General features: G+C 38.2%; 1 protein-coding gene and 1 long non-coding RNA gene across 13 annotated transcripts in view; both read right to left on the bottom strand.

Annotated features, from left to right (window-relative positions):
* The window catches only part of ENPP1 (ectonucleotide pyrophosphatase/phosphodiesterase 1), a 398848-nt gene that overhangs the window by 223775 nt on the left and 153354 nt on the right, over window positions 1–21719 (bottom strand). The gene's annotated exons all lie outside the window — the stretch shown is intronic.
* LOC103563095 (uncharacterized) overlaps window positions 1–21719 on the bottom strand; it is a 149219-nt gene that overhangs the window by 63251 nt on the left and 64249 nt on the right. For all 11 annotated transcript variants that reach the window (XR_011522130.1, XR_011522128.1, XR_011522132.1 and 8 more), the window contains one exon: window positions 15574–15671. This is a non-coding gene — a long non-coding RNA (uncharacterized lncRNA). The remainder of the gene's footprint in view (window positions 1–15573; window positions 15672–21719) is intronic.

Genomic DNA, 21719 nt, shown 5'->3' with positions numbered 1-21719 from the left:
GTGATAAAGCTTTCCAGCTCAGTAAAATCTTTGTTTACCAGATACAAAAATGTCCATTTTCAAGCTGTGAAGTTGACCTTGGGCTTTCGCTCTCCCTGCCCACTCTGCCTTTTGCCTTTAAAAGTTCAGGATGTTTCGAACAGTAACTGTTACATTCTGTCTAGCAAGCCTGGACTGCGGGCAGTGATCTAACCTCTTGGAAAAAACATGGAGTTCACCCAAAACTGAGAGAGACATTCCCTCGCCCCAGCCGCCAGCTCATAGGTTTCAAAGCTCTGGGACAGACCTCACGAACAGCTTAGGGCTCTAGCATGTAAGCTGGCAGCGCCAACTCAAACACAGAAAGCACTTCAGCAGGTATAAACAGCAGCCACACACCAGGCCAGGCCCCAGAAGGCAGGCAGCGAGGGGGGAGAAACCAGGCCGCAGGCCCCTGCCTGCGTCACTCCCCTTCAGGCCTCTCCTGTGTCTGGGGACACATGGAAAAAGAGAAACTTCCCAGTTGGACTGCAAGTTGAGGAAATCTGAAGTCTCATATTCAGTGAATACAGCATTATCTTTCCTGTTGCAAAGAGAAAGGTCTTGCTCATGTACACACACACACACACACACACACACACACACACAACGTCTTTGCAGCAGTGTTATCCACAATCATTTTGATTTGCTTGAAAGCAGCAAAATTGGCCTTTGATAGGATATATAAAAAATAAAGCCATTTCTTTTTCCTTTGGGGTTGTGGCTCATTTGCCTTAGAGTATTCTCAGCGTCCACACTTCAAGGGTCCACTACACTCTTAAAACAAACTTGGCTTTCAATGTATTAACATCTGTTGCTGGCCTCAGGCTTTCAGCACTGACACAGCCACTAATCTCAGGGTTTCCAGATCAGTATGTGTGATTGTGCATTTGGAGAACAAAAGAGAATGTCCCCACCACTCAAAGAGAAGGCCATCAAGCTTTTCAGACGTAGAGACACTCAACTTCCCTGGGAGCATCCCCACTGCTCGCTGAATTTTTAAAGTTAGACTATCAACCATTATAGATCTTACTCATCTACATAACAATTTTCCAAGAAGATGTAAGTGAATTCCATTCCCCTAAGAGAGTTTATTAGCTAATATCTCTTCTTATAAAGGGAATTGCTTATTTTTAAGTTTATGGCAATTCACTCAATGAACTTTGTTTCAATAACTATCAAATTGTTTTTCACTTGCTGACTCACTCACTCACTCAACTAGCATTTGTTGCTTTTAAAAATATGAGTAATTTACATCCCCATCATCAAGATGCTTAGAATCACTCTGGAAAAACAGACTTCAAAATTATACATTATAAACTTTGTCATTCAAAGTCCCTAAACCACTCAAATATTGTTTTCATTAACTGCTGTTAAAATATCTATCTAGAAAATATCTATATTGTGTTCTGAATTCTCTGCTGAATTTTATAGGGGTTCAAGTCACAGAAAACGTGATCCATGCTACAGAGGGACTCAAAACCCAACTGGGTGAATAAAACATGTTTTATCTGTTTCATGTTTTATATTTGGAAACTGAGACCGATATGCAATGAGCATCTCTCTAAAAGCCACGCAATCACAATATTATGCAGTGTTATAACTAAACGACAACTTATAGAGTATGTATATAGATATTTGCCATCAAAATTACAAATGACATGATGGGACCTCCCCAAGTTTGAAAAACTATGTAGAGTCATTCAACTGTTCTGATTATTAGCTCTGGCTGGAGCTAAGTAGAAGAAATAAACTTTTGTCCAAGCAGGACTGGCTTCTGCTTTTCTAAGTTATCAGCATATGAACACGTGTAAAGTACTTCATAATAGGTTCGTTGGTTTTTATCTTAATTCTATTTATTAATTTAGCAGTAACTTGACCCCAACAACGCTAATAAACCTTCTTCATAATGAAGTTACCCTTACCTGAACGACTTGAACCCTCCTGAATGACTTCTCAAATTGAATCAAGCCATTTGGACCTTAAAATGAAAACGTTTAGTGAAATGAGGGTGTTTTTTTTTTTCCATTTACGGATATACAGAATTAATCAACTTATAAAACTCTGGGAGGAAGATTTTTTCTTTTTGCTTGTAAATTAAAAAGATAATCTCAATAGGCTCACTCATTTGCATAATTGATTTAGTTATAGTGTGGATCCAGCCTTAAAGATTCCATATGTATCATTTTAGTGAAATTAAGTGTGCAAATATGAATTATACCTTATGTTAATAGGTCACGTGCTCTCAACTAAGAGTAAGTGGACAGAAGGAACACAATGAACAGTGTCCTGCTATTTTGACTCAGCTTTCTCTGTTGCCCAGATCCTCTGGGATCCGGGTGAGTGTCTAGATTTGTTGAGTCCTATATACATCAAACATTTTGCGAGCCTGTTAACACATATCATCTCTTTATTGCTCGTAACAACGCTAGCCCTATGTGTATTGTCATCTTCCTATTTTAGATGTAGAAACAGATTCATAGAGCAAAGTATCATTCGCAATGTCATATTGTTAATAAGTAATGAAGTCAAAATTCCAACCTGGCTATTCTAAGAGCTGAGGTCTTTGCAATGCATTGTGCTCAATTCTTTACTCTGGACTTTGATGTAGCTGATATATGTTACAACATACATAATTTGTACATGTATGTGGTATAAGAATTCTTTATCAGCCATGAGCAAAAAAACAACCTGTTAAGGATAAAACACTAAAGGCGTTCTCATTAAAGGCACAAAAAAGACACAGATGTATATTATCAACACAGTCATTCGACATTATTCTGAAGATTCTGGCTAATGCAAAAGACAGCAATAAAAGAAGTATACACATTGGAAAGAAAAAGACAAGTCATTTTTGCAGACATTATGATCATACATCAAGAAAATTCATGAGAATCAAATGAAAAATTCATTTCAGTAAGCTATTCATTTTTTTTTTTCTTTTGAGGAAGATTAGCCATGAGCTAACATCTGCTGCCAATCCTCCTCTTTTTTCCTGAGGCAGACTGGCCCTGAGCTAACATCCGTGCCCAACTTCTCTACTTATTATATGTGGGACACCTACCACAGCATGGCTTGACAAGCATAGGTTTACACCGGAGATCCGAACCGGTGAACCCCGAGCCACCGAAGCAGAACACGCAAACTTAACCGCTGCGTCACCGGGCCGGCCCTAGCTATTCATGTTTAAGATAAATATTTTAAATGTGTAACGTTTTCTTTTTATACCAAAAATAACTGGTTACTAGAATAACTAGAAAATTTCCATTCACACTAGTAAAAATAAATTAAATGACTAGAAATAAGCTTAGCATGAATAGGGTGAAACTTTTATGAAAAAACATTCATGAATCACACACAAAAAGACCTGAATAAATGGAGATACCATGTTCTTGGATAAAAGGTCTCACTATTACAAAGATGTAAACTGTCTCCAAATTAATCTATAAAGGCAATATATTCCCAATAAGATTGTGGATGACACTGGGCAAGTTGATTCTAAACTTCATGTGAAAACAAAATACATAAGAAAAGTGGAGATTTTTTTTAGGATAATGTTATTTTTTAAACCCACAATGAATAATAGTGTGATATTAGCACAGAAGCAGTCAAGTAGATCAGAACAGAGTATACACAAATAGAGCGCTGACTAAAGTATAACTTGGTATCTGATCAAGAGGATATTTCAGTTCAATGTGGAACGGATGGAACGAGCTATTCCTACAACTTTATTGTGGCGGAATATAGCTTTCATTAGCCCAATAGAAAAATGAGTGAAAAATGAGATCAGATAAGTCACACACATGGTAATACAAACAGAGGAAAAGAAAATAAGTTATATAGTAGCCTTAATACATGCACAAAAAAGAAATACTAGATGTAAAAGAATGTTACGTAAGATAAAATAGTATAAAATTAATAGGAGAAAATGAAGGAAAATATATTTTTAACCTTAGAGTAGGGAAGCCTTTTTACATAAGATATATACTAAAAAGCAACAAAGGAAGACGGGTCAGCTTGACTCTCTCACCGTCAAGCTTCCGTATGGTCAAGGATGTCATACGCAGCGTTAAAGACAGTTGGCAGAGTGAGGGGAAACATTTTAATTATACACATTTCAGAGAAAATATTAATAATCACCCCAAATATATTGGTAACTTTATTAAATGTAAATAAACTAAATATTCTAATACACAATAAAGAGTGCCAGAATGGATTTTAAAGTCCAGCTTACACTGTTTAAAAGACAAGCCTTAAATAAAGGACACAAAAAGGGGGACATAAAAGAATGGAAAAGATATACCATGAAAAAGGTAAGCAATAAAAGCTGATGTAGACGTATTAATATTAGACAAGACAAAGATGTTAATGGAAGAAGAATTATTCCAAGTAGAAGCTATAATTTATAATGATAACCCAAAGCAAGATAAAGCAATCCAAATGTATATATGCACCTGGTAACATAGGCTCAAAACACGTAACTCTAAGACCTAATAGAAAGAAAAGGGGACTAGACGAAGCCACAATAACAGACGCAGATTTTAAATACCTCTTTCAATAAATGATAAAAAATTTGACAAAATAATCAACAGAGATATAGATTGTAACCACAGGATGAGCAATTTGGAATGTTAATAGAATATCTAACAACAGCAATATATATATTCTTTTCAACTGCAAATGGAACATTCTCCAAAATTTACCATATTCTTAGCCATAAAGCAAGTCTCAAAAAGTTTCAAAGAAATGATACCATATCATGTTATCATGTTTACTGACCATAGTAAAGAACAATTTGTTGTTATATGCCAGCAGTAAACAATTATATATATATATATATGCTAAGAGAGTAGAAGTTACATATGCTCACATACACACAAAAAAGATAAATACGTGAGTTGATGGATGTGTTTATTAATGGGGGAAATCCTTTCACAATGTATAAATATATCAAATCACCATGATATACACTTTAAATATCTTATAATTTCATTTGTCAATTATACATCAGTAAAGCTGGAATTTAAAAAATACGTTAAATGTATAAAATATAAATAACAGCGGATATCTAAGAATAAATATAATGAAATATATACAAGACTCTACTATCTCTACTACTGAGACCTAAATAAATGGAGGATTATAACATACTTATGTATTAAAGAACTCAATCTTGTAAAATTGTAAATTCTCCCAAAGTTAGCACATAGATTCAACACAATCTCAATCAAAATCCAAGAAGGATTTGCTGTGGAAATTGCTAAGCTTACTTTAAATTGCACATGCAAATGTAAAGGGCCAAGGATAGCAAAGACAATCTTGAAGAAGCAAAAAGCAGAGGACCTACACCATTAGATATGAGGACTTGTTATCAAGCATGTGGTTTTGATATAAAGATCAATAAATTGACCAATAAAATGGGATAGTCCAGAAAAACAGACATATATGGTCATATAATCTACAACAAAGTTGTCATTGCAGTACATTTTGATAAATGGTGCAGCCAGTTGACTATCTATATGGGAGAAATATAAGTATTGACCACTTTTTTTTTGAGGAAGATTAGCCCTGAGCTAACATCTGCTGCCAATCTTCCTCTTTTTGCTGAGGAAGACTGGCCCTGAGCTGGCATCTGTGCCCATCTTCCTCTACTTCATATGTGGGATGCCTGCCTCAGCATCGCTTGACAAGCAGTGTGTAGGTCCACACCCAGGATCCGGAACTGGCAAACCCCGGGCTGCTGATTGGGAACGTGCAAACTTAACTGCTGCGCGACCAGGCCAGCCCCTTGACCACTTTCCTATATCACTTAAAAGCAATTTACAATGGATTATAGATCTGACAAAGAAAGATGACACAATAAAGCTTCTAGTAAAAACGTAGAAGAATGCCTTCGTGGCCTTGAGTAGGCAAAGATTTCCCCAGCAAGACATAAAAGGCATTAGTTAGAAAGAAAAAGGTTGAAAAAGCAGACTTCATTAAAATTAAGGACTTGTTTATTTAAAAAAAAGACCAAGAGAAAAATATTACTAATTGTATCTATTGAGATATTAAATATATTAAGGGACATATACCAAAAAAAGAAAGAATTCCTACTACAAAAAATAAGAAAAAGACAAGCCAGTTTCTTAAATGGGCAAACATTGAAAAGGTCCTTCACAAAAGAGAACATCCAAATGACTGATAATCGTATGAAAAGGTACTAAACTTCATTAGTTTTGAGGAAAGTACAATTAAAACCGCAACGATATACACTACACACCCATCAGAATGACCAAAATTTTAAAAATAAATAACATTAAGAGTTGGCAAGCGTGTATAACTGGTACTGTTTTGTTGTTGTCATTGTGATAAACTGACACAATTTGGAAAGCTTTTAAAGCTGAATGCACACCTACCCCATGAACTAGCAATTCCACCCTAAGATAAGTATTTAACAGAAATATATGTCTACTATTATTACTATTACACCTTTCTACATGCCTTTTGGTGTGTGTGTATGTATATACACACACATATATATGCACACACATATATACACACATGTATACAAACATACACACATACATACACGAAAAGGCATATAAGATCATAATAGTGTTATTTGTAACAAACACATAAAAGAGTCAAACACATAAAATGTCCATCAACAGTACAGTGGATAATTTACAATATATTCCTGGACTTTAACACCACACAGATGAATGAACTGTCAATATCTGCAACGACATGGATGGGTATAATCATCCAATACAAACACAATGTTGAGTGAAAGAAGCCAGCCATAGAGTACAAAATTAATCCATGGTGATGGAAGCAGGATAGTGCTCAACTTTCGGGTGGGAAGAACAAATGATGACTGGGTGGGGACTCAAGGGAGGCTCCTAGGGTGATGGAAATGTCCTGTTTTAATCTAGGTGTTGGTTACACACGTGGGTTCACTCTGTAAATTCAATACTTACAACGTGCATGTACTTTTCTATGCATATGTTATGCTCCCATTGAAAAGTTTCATTTAAATGGGGAAACAAATATTCTTTATTCACTGATGAAGGGAGTATAACTTAGTAGAACCTTTTTGGAGGGCAATTGGTAATATTTATCAACTGCATAACGTCGTTTCAAGGAGTTTGTCATATATTCACTAATAATCAAGGACATGAAGTGAATAATAAATACTAGCTTTTTGAAGCACTTACATGTCAGGCACTCTTTCAGACACTTTCGTGTATTTATTTATTTATTCCAGTACACCTATCAGGTGATGGTCTCCCATTGTATAGAGGTGTGAACTGCAGCATTATAAATGTAAACTCTACCCAATGGTGAAATACATAAATATGAGCCCATTCATACAGTAAAATGAATGAGGTAATTATACATGGGAATGGAAATATACATGGTAAACATATATGGAAATGTTTATAATTTATTAACAAAATAAAAAACACAGAGGCTAAAATAATTATTTTAGAGTTCATTTTGTTTAAAAACTAAAGATAAACACACACACATAGAAATAAGCCTGGAAGGATACAGATTACACTGCTAAGCTTGGTTGTCTCTAGGAGGTGGGACAGTGCGGAGAACTTCTACTCTGTAGTTGATATATTTCCGCATTAATAGAATGTTTTACAATCAGCACATATTCTATTCAAGAGGAGGAAAAACCATTCTCCATCAAAAGGAATAGTAATAATAATACATCTCAATTTGTCCATTCTTGAGCTCAGCCAAAACTCAACACAATCGAGGATAAAGTCAAGAAAATATCATTTTAAAATACCTCTAATAAGAATCCAATGGAATATGTCTCAATACCCCTGCATCTAAATCCCTTCACAGTTTTGTCAGCCAAATCGTAAGAGTGATCTTTAAACCCTTTTCTCCTTAACACCAGCCAACAGCAAAAAATGTGTACTGTAATGAATGTTTTTATATCCTCTTTATGAGAAAACTGTGTCCATATTTCTTGCCTCCTTGTTGGTGATACTGAATGGAAAATTTAATTCACAAGGTTTTAAAGTAGACCACGAAAACAACGCAAGTGTAAAAACCATTAGTGGCAACAGCCTTTGCTAAATGCTAACATCTGATTGTGTGATAGATCAATTTTAGCAGATTTGGGATATCTAATTCTAAAAGTGAAGGTATATGGAACAAAAATAACAAGTCTTGGCACCTGGGTCAATAGAATTTCTTCTGACAGAACTGTTGTTTTTCAGCCTTACCTAACTAAAAAGGAATGTTTTGAAGGGTTGGATTTCAAAATAAGTGGGCCAAATTGCAAGACATAAACAGTGTATTTATATGTACACCAAAAATTTATGGAAATCCATAGCCAGGAGAAATACGTTTGAAACCAAAATGTTTAAAATCTCTCTCTTTTTCTCTCTCTCTTCCATTATGGCCTTTTGATTAAACAATTCATCAAGAAGATAGATTGCAAGCCCCTTAGTATTCATGCCTAAAAGGTCAGAAAACTCTGGCAAGAAAGAGAAGAAAAAAACAAGAAAAAAGAAAGAAATGAAAACAAACAAGGGACTTGAAGAAACTGTGAGCATCCAAAGTCTGGCATTAGATTTGGCAGCAGGTGAATTTTCTTTGGAGGGTATTAATTTTGTAAGTCAAAGCTATTAAAATCCAACTTCCCGTTTCAGGTCTGGAAGGCATAATGCACAGGTCTCTTGCTCCAGTTCTCCCTAGGGGCTGTATTTTATCCAACTAGTCCCACTCCCTTCTCTGGCTCATGTTTTAAGAGCAAAACCTACTGGCCAAGACTATTCATTTAGTCTTGCCACATACTGTGCGGAAGTCCATGTCAAGGTTAATCTGGCCTTCCCGGATAAGTATGCATGGCTCTACTAAATGCACAAATCTACAATTCCCCAAAATGTCTCATGACACATTTAAATCTCAGGGAAGTGTTCAATACCCTTTTGCCTCACAACTTAGTTGAAAACAGAGTTGCCGTTCATTTATAAGACAGTTATTCATCACCCTTTATTTTCATCTTATTCCTTCAAGACGACGCCAACAATCCTTTGCCCACATTGGAATCAATCCCTCATGTTTTCTTACTATGTAGATTCTCCTACTCTCTCTCTCTTAAAGGACTGTTTCATCCCTTCTCCATTTTTCTCCTTAAACCTTGATTCCTCCTATATTTTCTGCTATCAGTCCTGTTACTAGGGATGACTGTCTATGATGCTGTGTGATGCCAATCCTTCCACTTGTATGCAGCTCCCAGCCCCTCTTGCCCAAGCCTCCCTCTCTCTCTACTTCATTGCCCATTTTTTTCCCATTCTACTCACTATTATTCAAAAACAAACATGCTAGTCCTCTCACCTTTCAAAACTCTCTCTTAATACTTCTTACCCCTCCAGTTACTGCCTTATTTCTCTTCCCTCTGCCATAAAACTTTTCCAAGTGTTGTCTATACTTACTGCCTCTAATTCACTCCTTGATCTCATCTCAAAGAGCCCCCCTTCACCACTCCATAGAAGCTGCTGGGTCAAGAGTACCAAGAACCTCCACATTGCTAACTCGTTCCTCAATCTCATTTAATTGGTCAGTTTTCAACATCTGACACAGTCAATCACTGCCTCCTCCTAGAAACACTTTTCTCACTTGACATCTAAGACAGTGCTCCTCTTCCGGTTTTCCTCCTACCTAATTGTCCACTTCTCAGTCTCCTTGTCTGCTTCCATCACCTCTCTCAACAGGCAGTTCCCCGGGACTCAGTCCTTGGCCCTCCTCTCTGTGTCACTCACTCTCTAGGTAATCTCATCCAGGCTGATGGCTTTAAATATCTGTTTGTTGAGCTCTCCTAGATTTATATTTCCTGACCTCTTCTCTGACTTTTGGACTTAAATATCCAGCTGCATACCTGACAGGCATCACAAACGTAACTTTTATAACCTGAGCTCCTCCCCACCCTGCCAATCTCTGTTCCTCTCACAGTCTTTCCTACCTCGGTAAATGGCAACCCCGTCTGTCCACCGCCTTAGGCCAACAAATCTTGGAATCTTCCTTGGCTCCTCTCTTTCTTTCACTTCTCCCTCCCCGCCGCCATGGTTTTGAATTCATCAGAAAGTCCTGTTGGCTCTAGCTTTAAAATATATCCAGAATCTAACCACTCTCTACCACCTCCACTCCTATTACCCAGGTCCACACCACTATGGATACTATTTGGCTCATTGCAACAGATGCCTAACTGGTTTTCCTACTTCTACCTCTGTCCTTCACCCCCTCTATTCTCAACACAGCTGATAGATTGAGCTTTTAAAACATGCCGGGTCATGTCACTCCCCTGCTCAAAACCTTGAACTGGCTCCTTATGTCATTCAAAATGAATGGCAAAATCCTTCCCCTGATCTCCAGGAGCTCCCCTGGCAGGACCCCTGCAACATCCACCTTTCCTCTCTGCCCTCTGCTTTAGCCCTCTCTGACTCTGCTCTAGCCACAATGGTCTGCTCACTGTTTCTGGAACAAGCCAGACTCACTTTCACTTCAGGGCCTTTGCACTTGCTATTACCTCTTCCAGGAATACTCCTTTTATCTAAGAAAGAGACATAGCTCACTATCTCACCCCTTTCGAGCCTTCACTCAGTGAGACCTTCCCTGAATCCTGTGGTTAAAAGGTCAACCCTCCACATTCTCCTCTCCTCTTCTCAGCTGTTTTCTACAACCTTCATCATCATATAAAATATTTTATAGTTTATACTCAATGCTAAGTTCCACGAAGACAGGGATATTTGTCCATTTTGTTCATTGCTGTATACCCAGTGCTTGAAATAGTGCCTGGGACACAGTGTCTAATAAATGAATTGGATGAATAAAGGCGGTCAGCTTACTAACTGTCAGGAAATGTGCCAATTGCAAGGTATGCACTGGTTCACTCCTCTGACAGCATCATGGCTTCTCTGTGGTCAAAATTTCCCATTTGGATATCTCTGAAATAATTTTCATTCCAGAAAACATACCAAGTGACGTCTTTTTCATTACCAGACTTATGTCTCAGACACTTGCCAAGATAAGGACCCTTGTTACCAAAACCATCATAGATATGCCTGGCAGTGTAAAATAAAGCGTATTTTCTTTTTTCTTTTTCTTTCATTTTTGTAAAGTGAGATAAAATTGACATATAACATTATACTAGTTTCAGGTGTACAACATAGTGATTCAATATTTGTATATATTGAGAAATGATCACCATAATAAGTCTAGTTAACATTCATCACTATATATAGTTACCTATTTTTTTCTCGTTTTAAGATTTACTCTCTTAGCAACTTTCAAATATACAATATGGTATTATTAACTATAGCCACCCTGCTGTACGTCACATCCCCATGGCTTATTTACTTTACAGCTGGAGCTTTGTACCTTTTGACCCCCTTCACCCATTTCATACCCTCCCTACTTCCCACCTCTAGCAACCACCAATCTATTCTCTGTATCTATGAGTTTGCTTTTTTTGTTTTTAGATTCCACATATAAGTGAGATCATATGGTATTCGTCATTCTCTATCTGACTTATTTTACTTAGAATAATGCCCTCGAGGTCCATTCAGGTTGTTGCAAATGGCAAGATTTCATCCTTTTCTATGCCTGAATAATATTCCATCACACACACACACACACACACACACACACACACACACACATATATATATACCATATCTTTTTTATCCATTCATCCAGCAATGGACACTTAGGTTGCTTCCATGGATTTCTTGGTTATTATAAATAATGCTTCAATAAAAATAGAGTGCATATACCTCTTTGAGTTAGAGTTTTCATTTCCTTTGAATAAATATCCAGAAGAGTAATTGCTGGATCATATGACAGCTCATTTTCAGTTTTCTGAGGAACCTCCATATCATTTCCCATTGTGGCTGCACTGATTTATACTCCCACCAACAATGCTCAAGGTTCCCTTTTTTCCACATCCTTGCCAATACTTGTTATTTCTTGCCTTTTTTATGATTGCCATTCTAACAAGTGTGCGGTGATCTCATTGAGGTTTTGATTTGCATTTCCCTGGTGATTAGTGATGTTGACCACCTTTTCATATGCCTGTTGACCATCTGTGTATTTTCTTTGGAAAAATGTCCACTCAGACCCTCTGCCCATTTTTTAAATCAAATTCTTTGTTTTTTTGCTATTGAGTTGTATGAGTTCTTTATATTTTTAAAATATTAACTCTTTATCAGATATATGATTTGTAAATATTTTCTCCCATTCAGTAGGTTGCTCAGGGTATCTTTTCTTAAAAGTATATTTCCTAAGAAAACTCTAGAAGAAAGCAACAACAAGCCCTCTACCTTCTTTAAAATTAAGTCTAAGGGTTACTAATAAACAAAGTCAATAACAATGCCATTTTCTTGATTTTTCAATGTGCATAACTTGGTTTTTATCTGATTTTTGGCACCATGATTCCTACATTCTATGAACTTAGCAAAAACTAAATGACATGTTTCTTTAGGAAGAGTTCATTCCATCTCTAAACTTGTTTGGTTCACTTTTCACAATTTGAAAGAAAACTCAATTACAACAACAGTGGAAGAAACTAAAGAGAACTCAAAGCAAAGAATCATTTAATGAGCTACTTCTCTGATTCTGAAATGTCTTCTGTAAGTAAAGCACTGGTAAAGCTAACAGCTATTGAAACAACAGACTCTGGCTCATGGCCCACAGACCACCTTGTGGCTGCAACTGCTCTGTGTTCACCCAAACTCTTCTCTTCTACCTCCCGAGAGCCCATTGCCATTCCTCTTGCATCTGGGGACGTGGCTGTAGGATTGCAGGATTCTATCCTGTAGTTCAGGGTCCTTTTGCATGATTCAAGCTGAAGCATTAAGACCACTCCCACATGATCCTCTCTGCTACTGCATTTTCTGGCTGGATGTGGAGAAACCATTAAAAGACTCTGAGGTCCTAAAAGATGGTGGAGAAAGACTGGATCCCTGAATGACCACAAGAGAGACTGCTCGCTGATCCTCTGTGGATCAGGTATGGCAAGAAATATACTTTTATTGTGTTAAGCCATTGGGATTTGGGAGTTTATTATAGTAATTATTGTTACTTATCTCAAGTGAAATACTATAAGAGACTGTGCTCCCCAGAGGTGACTGGCACACACTCCTATCACAGGCATATCCTCCAGATATCTGGCAGGAGGCTCGTAAAGTAAACATACTGCACAGCCTCAAGAAAAGTTGCCTTTCAGCTGTTTCACTCAGTGACTACCACAGCCCAGCAGAAGCAAATTAAGACTTCCCAGTAGATTAAGGAATGAGTTCTTAAATATAAGTTGAAATGACTTGGAATGCAGTTGTTTAACGAATAAGAACCTTTCTTCATTCTTTAAATCAAATTTAAGCTTAACTGTCCCCTTTTTACTCCCAACAGTAATGACTCTAACAAGTATTTCTGAATCTTTCTTTACTGATCAGAAAAATCTTCCAAAGACTTCTCTGAACATCACTACCACACCAGGACATATTTCCTCTTAAAACTATAAAATAAATCCATTCACATAAATTTTTTGAATGTCTATTACGTCCAAAGCACTGAGATAATCCTGGAGGAAGTAAAGGAGGATATATGGTGCCTACTCCAACTCCTGAACTTAACTTTCAAACCCTTCCATAATTCAAACAGTGTTTTTTAATATTCTAATATGTGTACCTATAATGATCAAGAAAGGTGATTTGGGATTTTACGTGGATGCAGGAGAAGGTCGACGAGATGGAAATGGAATGATGAAGGGGTGAGAACAGAAGGGATGGGCTAATGAAGAAGGTAAGGTAGGACCAGCTATGAAGAAATGAAGGGATTGACAAGATATTCTGCTATTAATAAGATATCCAGCTATTAATAAGATATTCTGAGTTGTAGAGATTTGCCCACATCATACAGGTATTGTCCAGCTCCGTGGCTCCTGACCCTTCCAGCTTCGAAGCTTCTAGACAAGTATTACCTAGCTCCATGTCTATTGAACTACACTCCAACCCTGGAGTCTCTTGGACCAAGGCCAAGTTTACAGGGCTGAGGATCCTGGGAACAGCGCCAAGTCCTGGACCTGGGCCTGAGGAAGACCTGGTTAGACTATGATCTATGAAGGAACCCAGGCCCAGGTGTTCTGGTAAGAGAGAGATGCAGCCCAGCTTCTGATTCCTCACGACTCCCAATGGCACTATATAGATGGGGGTCTGCATCCTTGTTCCACTGCTTCTGAGCTGATGATGTTATTTACACAAGTCACTTCACTGCTCTGAACCTCTAGCCTCCCCAGCCTTAAAATGGGAATGACAAGAGGACCTATCTCATAGGGTTGTCATCAGAATTAAATGAGACGATGTATGTAAAGGACACGGCACAGTGCTTGGCACATAGTGAGCACTCCACAAATGGTAGCATTTTTATTACTTCAGTGCCTCTTGTATGTAATAGTCAAGGTTCTAAGGGAAAATCCTTCAATTTCATCTTTCCTTTCAACCAACCAAAAAATTAAAAACAAACAAAAAACTCCTCCATTATCTGAATGACCTGGTTATGAACTCATCTAAAGAATGCTCTGAAAATTTTTTTGAATACAATGAGATGCTTTAAAAACTTAAGAAAAGGCCTTCATGGGGTCAGCCCGGTGATACAGTGGTTAAATTTGCATGTTCTGCTTCAGCGGCCTGGGGTTCGCCGGTTCAGATGCTGTGTGTGGACCTATACGTTGCTTGTCAAGCCATGCTGTGGCAGGCATCCCACATATAGAGTGGAGGAAGATGGGCATGGATGTTAGCTCAGGGCCAGTCTTCCTCAGCAAAACAGAGGAGGATCGGCAGCAAATATTAGCTCAGGGATAATCTTCCTCAAAAAAAACAAAAAGAAAAGAAAAGGCCTTCATAAAGAGTTCTCCAAACTGTATGGCAGAAATGACTAAGAAATTATTTTCCCTCTACCTTATGGTCATTTTCAAATAACCTGACTCTTTGAAAGAATAGATTCTGGGGATTGCCTTGAGTGGTGTGAGATAAGTTTGTTAAACAAAAGTCACATCATTTTGGCTGGAAATTAATTCTCAGGGTCCAATCAGCTAAGAGAGGCTGTTACCCTTTCAGCTGCTGCAGTGTCAGGATGTGTGTCTGTGGAGGGGTGGGGCAGCCGGCACAGCGGGAGGGGTAGGGGAGGGTTGGCATTCACAAGGCTCAGAGCAACGGCTAATCACCAGTCAGCATGAGAAGACTTAGTACTCTACCTAAATGGCTGTTCTGGTACCTACCAACTGAATATCAGCCTTGCTAGCTTGCCTCATATCCCACAAGGAACGGCTGATAACAAAGGGAAGTGAACTTAGAACTCTTCCTCTCATTTGCAACCTAACGCGGACTTTCCCCTTTGCTCCTACTGGAAGATCCTTGCATTACAAAGCCTAGGAGACCCATTCCCATTGCTATAGGATATAAATTTTTAAAAATGAAAAGAAGCTTAAAATTATTACTCTCTTATTCATGTATAAAACAGGTTGTAAGTCTTACCTGCAAGATTACTCACCTGAAAGAAAAGGCTTTCTGCATTCCGTAGATGCCCCATTTTCCCTTCACTGCACAGGCAGACAGTTCACCAAGAATACAGCTACATTTTAATAGGTCCTAAAGAAAACCAAAAAGATAGGTTCCTGTCAAATGCTCCTAAAACATTTTAGCTGTTTGACCCTGGATGGAACATTTGCCTTCCCTGGGGCTCAGTTTCCTCCTCTGAAAAGTGAAGGAGTGGACTAGATGATTTGCGAAGTTCTTTCCAGTGGTAACATTCTGAGATTCTCTCTGGAAGTCAATACCTCCATTAGCAGAGGATCATGAGGACTTCCAAGATAACCCATTCAAACCCAATCTAGTCCTGGAATCTCCACTATAACATCTGTTTGCCCATCTCCTTGACAGGAAATTTACCATCTCCCAAGGTGGTCCAATCAAACATCCAATAGTTATTTTCATCTGAAGCTTCTTCCTGCTAGTAAGTTGAAATCTCTCTGAAATTTCCACATATAGATCATGAAAACTGAATAGTCTATGTAATTACACCTCTCTATATCAGGATTACTGTACTGGATTTAACAACTTCCCTATCTAGCCTTAAAATAAAGTGTATATAAGTAATATAACCTTTGTATATTGCTATGGCTGAAGAGCAGGGACATCATTTCTTGAGTTATATGGTTTTGTACATTCTCTATACTTTTAGCTCTGCTTTCCACAGTGGGCTTCATTCCAACAAGCATAACAACAATCACCCAGATGTTCTGAAGCACACTCATGTTCATTACAGTATAGATGAAACACCTGTACGAATACCTGCATTTTCATGTGGATCTTGTATAGATACGCTTTAAGAATAAGTAAGAGAATAGGTAAGTAAAAGGTTATATTGTATATGCATATATTCATGAAGGAAGATATTCAAATATTTAGAAAGCACTGTGAGATTGATTCAAACACAGCATTACCACGAGGACTTAGTAAGAATATCTTCGAAACACATTAAAAACGTGAGAGAGTTCTTACAAACCAAGTTTTAAGCTAATGAGCTCTATTCAGTTAAACTGTGAATAATAACACAGTCATTTTTGTTTACTTTTGTTTGCCATATCTGTGGGCATCCACAACACTCCTATAAATGTCTAAATCCAAATCCTTCTTCATTTTGATCATAAACAAATCACTTTCCTAGGAATTTGGATTTGTCTACTTGGTTCTATACTTTCAAATCAACATTACATTATAACTTCTTATAAAGTCAGAAACAGCAGAACAACGTATTGAGCATCTTGTTTCTTGGAAAGTACATACTGAGCACAGTAACGTGCATAGTTAAGCATTTAATACACCTTTTTTTAGGTTATTCATACAGTGAGGAGTTGCATTTGTACTCACAAGTGGTACTAGGACCAGACTTCAGCACTTCTGCGTCTCAGAATAACCTTAATCTACAACTAGATCAAGAAATGTAAGAGTATTTAGGAGTGCCTACCAGGTAAAAGGTACTGCCTAGGCAAAGCGACAAAGTAAACTTTGCTGTGAACATTCTGTTTCAGTTTCCCCATTTGTAAAATGGAAGTAACACCACCAAACTCTTCTGCTGATACTGTGTTTGTAGCCACCAGGGGAGGAAAAAATATATGAAAGAATAACAAAAATCTTAAAAAGGATCATGTAGACAGTAAGGTGTTAGATAGTTGCAATTATCGTTGCTATCCACGTAAGTACAATCCTTATTTGAATATTAACCTAAATGTCTGAATCCCAAATTTAAAAAAAGAATTCAAGCCAGAATTTTCTTGAGGACAAACTTTCTCAAGACATTTTAGAATTTCCTGCTTATTACTTCCAGCCAAAAGTACTGCAAAAACAGTCACTCTCGTAATCCTCTCACACCTCTGGTTCCAATCCTGGCCAGACTCGCAAATACAAAAAAGATGTGTGAAGATAGTCAGGGGAAAAGTTCAGTGGATGCTACTGAACTTCTGAAACAAACTTTGGGACAAAAGTGATGGTAGCTATTTTTTGGTAGTCAGTTTGTGGTTCTTCCATCTATTGAGATGGTCAATCTACCCCAATTTCTAGAGTTTTGGTGGTTAAACATTTTAATTGCCTCTAGTGTTTTCCTTACATTTGTAATCCTAATTCCCAGAACTGAAATCCTATAAGCATCTAAGGCAATGGAACATATAGGAGTATTCAAACCCTGCCAGACTTGAAAACAAGTTCAAGGCGACATATTTAATATTCAGTAACTTTAGAAATAGAAGCATTTGATAATAAATCATGTTTTATTTATTTCCTCTAACACCTACCCTAATAAGAATTCACAAGCAACTCAGGAGAGCGTGGAAAGGGAACAAGGGTCATCCTATTCTGAAGGACAATCTCAATGTTCAGTGATTTCCCTCTAGTTTGCACGAAGATCTTGGAGTGGAAAAGAAGTTTGTGGCAATCTTCTTCAGCCAAAGAGAGAAGGGCTTTGTAAGATAGACAAAAGGTAGGATGGGGAATAACATCAGGAAAAAAACAGAAGTTTTGATGGTGAAAAATCCCCACAAACGAAATGGAAACTAATATTCAGGTAGGTTAATTTTAGGTGTTTTGATGTCGTCATTCTGTCAAGGGCCATTAGAAGTCAGCAGGTTGTTTAAAGGGAAAGGTTAGAAAGGTTAAGGGGAACTAAAAGCCTGCGATTTCCAGGAAACACGCAGCACACGTCTACCCTAGCACGCCTTAGGTGTATAATTAAAAGAAGAAAGCTTTAATGCTTTTCTAGTCACGGCAGGTAGGACTTCTGTGCTTTATTTTTTTACCTAAAAGAAGAAAAACAACAACAGTGAAACTAAAACCACCGAGTTCAATTCCATGGGCCAAATCCTAAAAATAGGTCAGACTCGGCGTTCTTACGGAAAGAAATACAAAGTAAAAAAGAAAAAAACAGAAGATCTGAACTGGTTTTCAAAGCCGCCTGAATTTAATGCCAAGTCCACGAGGTGGCTTGGTTTTCAGGGGCCTCTCGTGAGCTGTGTGGAGCTCTGTACAGTCACCAGTGACCAAGTTCACAGTGCTGGGACGTGATGGGAAAATAAGGTTATTAAAAAGCATAAGAGCTTAGTTCTTTATGCTCATGTTTAAACACACAATTTCAATTATTACAGAAAACTTCATAGCTGTGGTTTAGAGTTTTATATATTAGTTCTCCATAAATGAACACATAAAATGGTGCAATTAAACACATGACAGTTCATACTGTGCATTTTGAATATTGCTTTCAGTACGTTTTTCTGCATGTGTCATAAGGACTATCATTTAAAATAAAAGTTTATTTCATGTTTATGTGCCATGTAGATATACATGATAGGAAACACTTTAGGGATTATGATTCAGAATTCTTCTTCATTATCACGTCATCGTGTATAAATACTTTCTTTAGTTTAGAATAAACTCCAAGACAGAGACTTACACTGGAGCAGTTTTCCTAATGGATCAACTCAGATATAATTTTCTTAAAGATGATACATCCATGGAGATCAAGAGAGGAGATTCAAAAAGTCTCACGTCTACATTCATTTGCCTTCTAGATTCACCTTTTGGCAAAAATTTATTGAGTATCCACAACCGAGCCATGTGCTATGCTGGACATGAAGATGAATAAGGAAATCAACATGCATTAGTGGAAGGAGTTTAAAATAATTCATCTAGAATGCTTAACTCATTGCCTGGCACAGAACAATTCTTCCCAGTAAGTGGTAGCTACCTCAATGATGACAGTGATACCAAAGACCCTTCTGCAAGTGAAACATCCCAAAAATTCTATGCTTTTGGTTTTCACAAATATATTTGCTATTAATTTTATTTTTAATAACAACAAGCTTTCTTCCTACCAGGGAAAAGTGGTCAGACAAATGTACAAAAACATACAATACATACAATGAGTAACATGATTAGAGAGGTCAAAAAGTATTATGGTCGCTCAAAATAGGGTGTGGAAATGAGAAACGACTGCTTTCTTGTGGGATTAATATTTGATCTGGGTTTTGAAAGATGGGAAGTGGTTCGATAAGAGAGTTCAGCTAGATTACAGAATGCACACAGGGACTTGTCAGGCGATAAAGCGGCTGGTCTTGAACGCTAGGCCAAGAGCTTATTTTAGATTTTATTCACCAAGTAATAGAAAGCCAGTAAAAGTATTTGAACAGGGGAGTAAATTATACATATATATGTTTACATACATGCATGCATATATGTGTTTATATACATACATACAAATATATATATAAGTGTGTGTGTGTATATATATATATATATATATAAAATATATATATCGACGTGCAACATTACACTACTCTGAAATACTTTCTCCCTTCCTGGTCAGTAATTTCCTCTTACAATCTGGAAGGATGATGGTCTGGCTGCAGAGGGCAGGCTATGGAACGGGAAGCGCACATGAGGCTCTCTGAGGTCAGCCCTGCGTTCTGGCCTGCGGCAGGCTGGAACACACGTCGCCAGCGGGGATGCTGGGTGAAGACCTGGACCTTGCAGCACCTGGAGACTTCACCTCAGGAGACCTGTGGATACCCTCAAGGCAGGCTGGAGACTGCCTGAGTGTGTCCCACGAGATGCCTAATTTGTTCTGGAGCACTTGCACAGGAAGGACTATTTAGAAGATTGAAAGGCTACCCGTGCTAGAGGCTGGCAAAGAGCTCCTGCTTAGATCTGGGGGGATCTGGGGGCAGAAAGATTTCCTGTCTGCATCTGAAGAGTTGAATGATTCTTTTTCTAGTGGTTGGCACGTTACTTTCCTAGGACTGTCATAACAAACTAGGTAGGTTGAAACAACAGAAATTTATTCTCTCCCAGTTCTGGAGTCTAGAAGCCCGAAATCAGGGTATTGGCAGGGCCACGCTCTCTCTCAAGGCTTTAGGGAAAGAATCCTTCCTAGCCTCTTCCGGCTTTGGTGATTGCTGGCAGTCCTTGCTGCTCCTTGGCCTGTAGATGCACCGCTGCCATCTCTGCCTCTGCCTTCACATGGCCTTCTCTCCCGTGTGTGTCGGTGTCCAAATTTCCCGTTTCTTAAAAGGATACCAGTCATCATATTAAGGTCCACACTTACCCAGTGTGACCTCATCTTAACTTAATTACATCTGCAAAGTCTTTGTTTCCAAATAAGGTCATATTCCAGGTTCCAGGGATTGGGACTTCAACATATCTTTTTGGGGAACACAATTCACCCAAAACAGTTGACTTGTTGATCACTGAAAAGAAAATGCTGTGTCTCTCACCATTCCTTGGCTGTCTCTGATGCAGTGACCTAATATCTCAACTAAGGGCTTACAAAGGCATGAGTATCCAGTGCTCCAGGAGGTGGGGACACAGAGCTTCACAAGGGTCTGGAAAAACCAGCCTCCAATCACCCAGTACTCCTGACCTCCCCACTACCAACTTCCCACGGGTCCAATCTCAAGAAGGAAGAAACCACAATTAAAAGCAATGACCCACCTGAAGTGACACAAGTCTTCAGGACAGCCCCATCCTGCTTTCCAGCCCTTTTTACCTAAGTTCCCCCAGGAGGGTCACTCCCAGACCACCTCTCATTGCTCATGCTCAGCTGAACAGTTCTCAAAAGCTTATGCAGGTGCGTACGTGTGAGGGCTCTGCACACCTTACGATGCTCACCTACAAGAGGGCATGTGGTTGTGGTTAAGCTATTCGTCCTGAGACAGCAAAACAAATGCCCCAGAAGGAGTGTTAGGACCATTAAAGGCCTGTGACTAAATAGAAATGTGTGCAGATTTCTACTTTATTCTTTTATTTAATCTGAAAAAGAGCAACAAAAACTTTGCATTTTTCTCTAAACTAAAAAATTAAGTAAGGTTTTACTATCGTTTCTTTCATTATCAGCTCAGAATCAGATCTCAACATGTTAGACATATGGGTGAGTATATCCCAGGCATAGACTTTAACTGCTTTCTTAGGAGGTGCTTCTGTCTACCTTGACCCAGGATGACAGCTAATGACACCTGATGGCTTTTATCACAATTGTAGTAAATTCTTTGTTTATTAACTTGTAAAAATGGTTTGTTTCAAGTCTGTTTCCCTTACTAAACGCTAAGCTCCATGGATACTGAGCCTCTGTCTGATTTATTTCTATATCTCCAG

Source organism: Equus przewalskii, chromosome 9 (assembly GCF_037783145.1).
Source record: "Equus przewalskii isolate Varuska chromosome 9, EquPr2, whole genome shotgun sequence".
Classification (NCBI taxonomy): Eukaryota; Metazoa; Chordata; class Mammalia; order Perissodactyla; family Equidae; genus Equus; species Equus przewalskii.
This window is presented reverse-complemented; position numbering and strand designations above follow the sequence as displayed.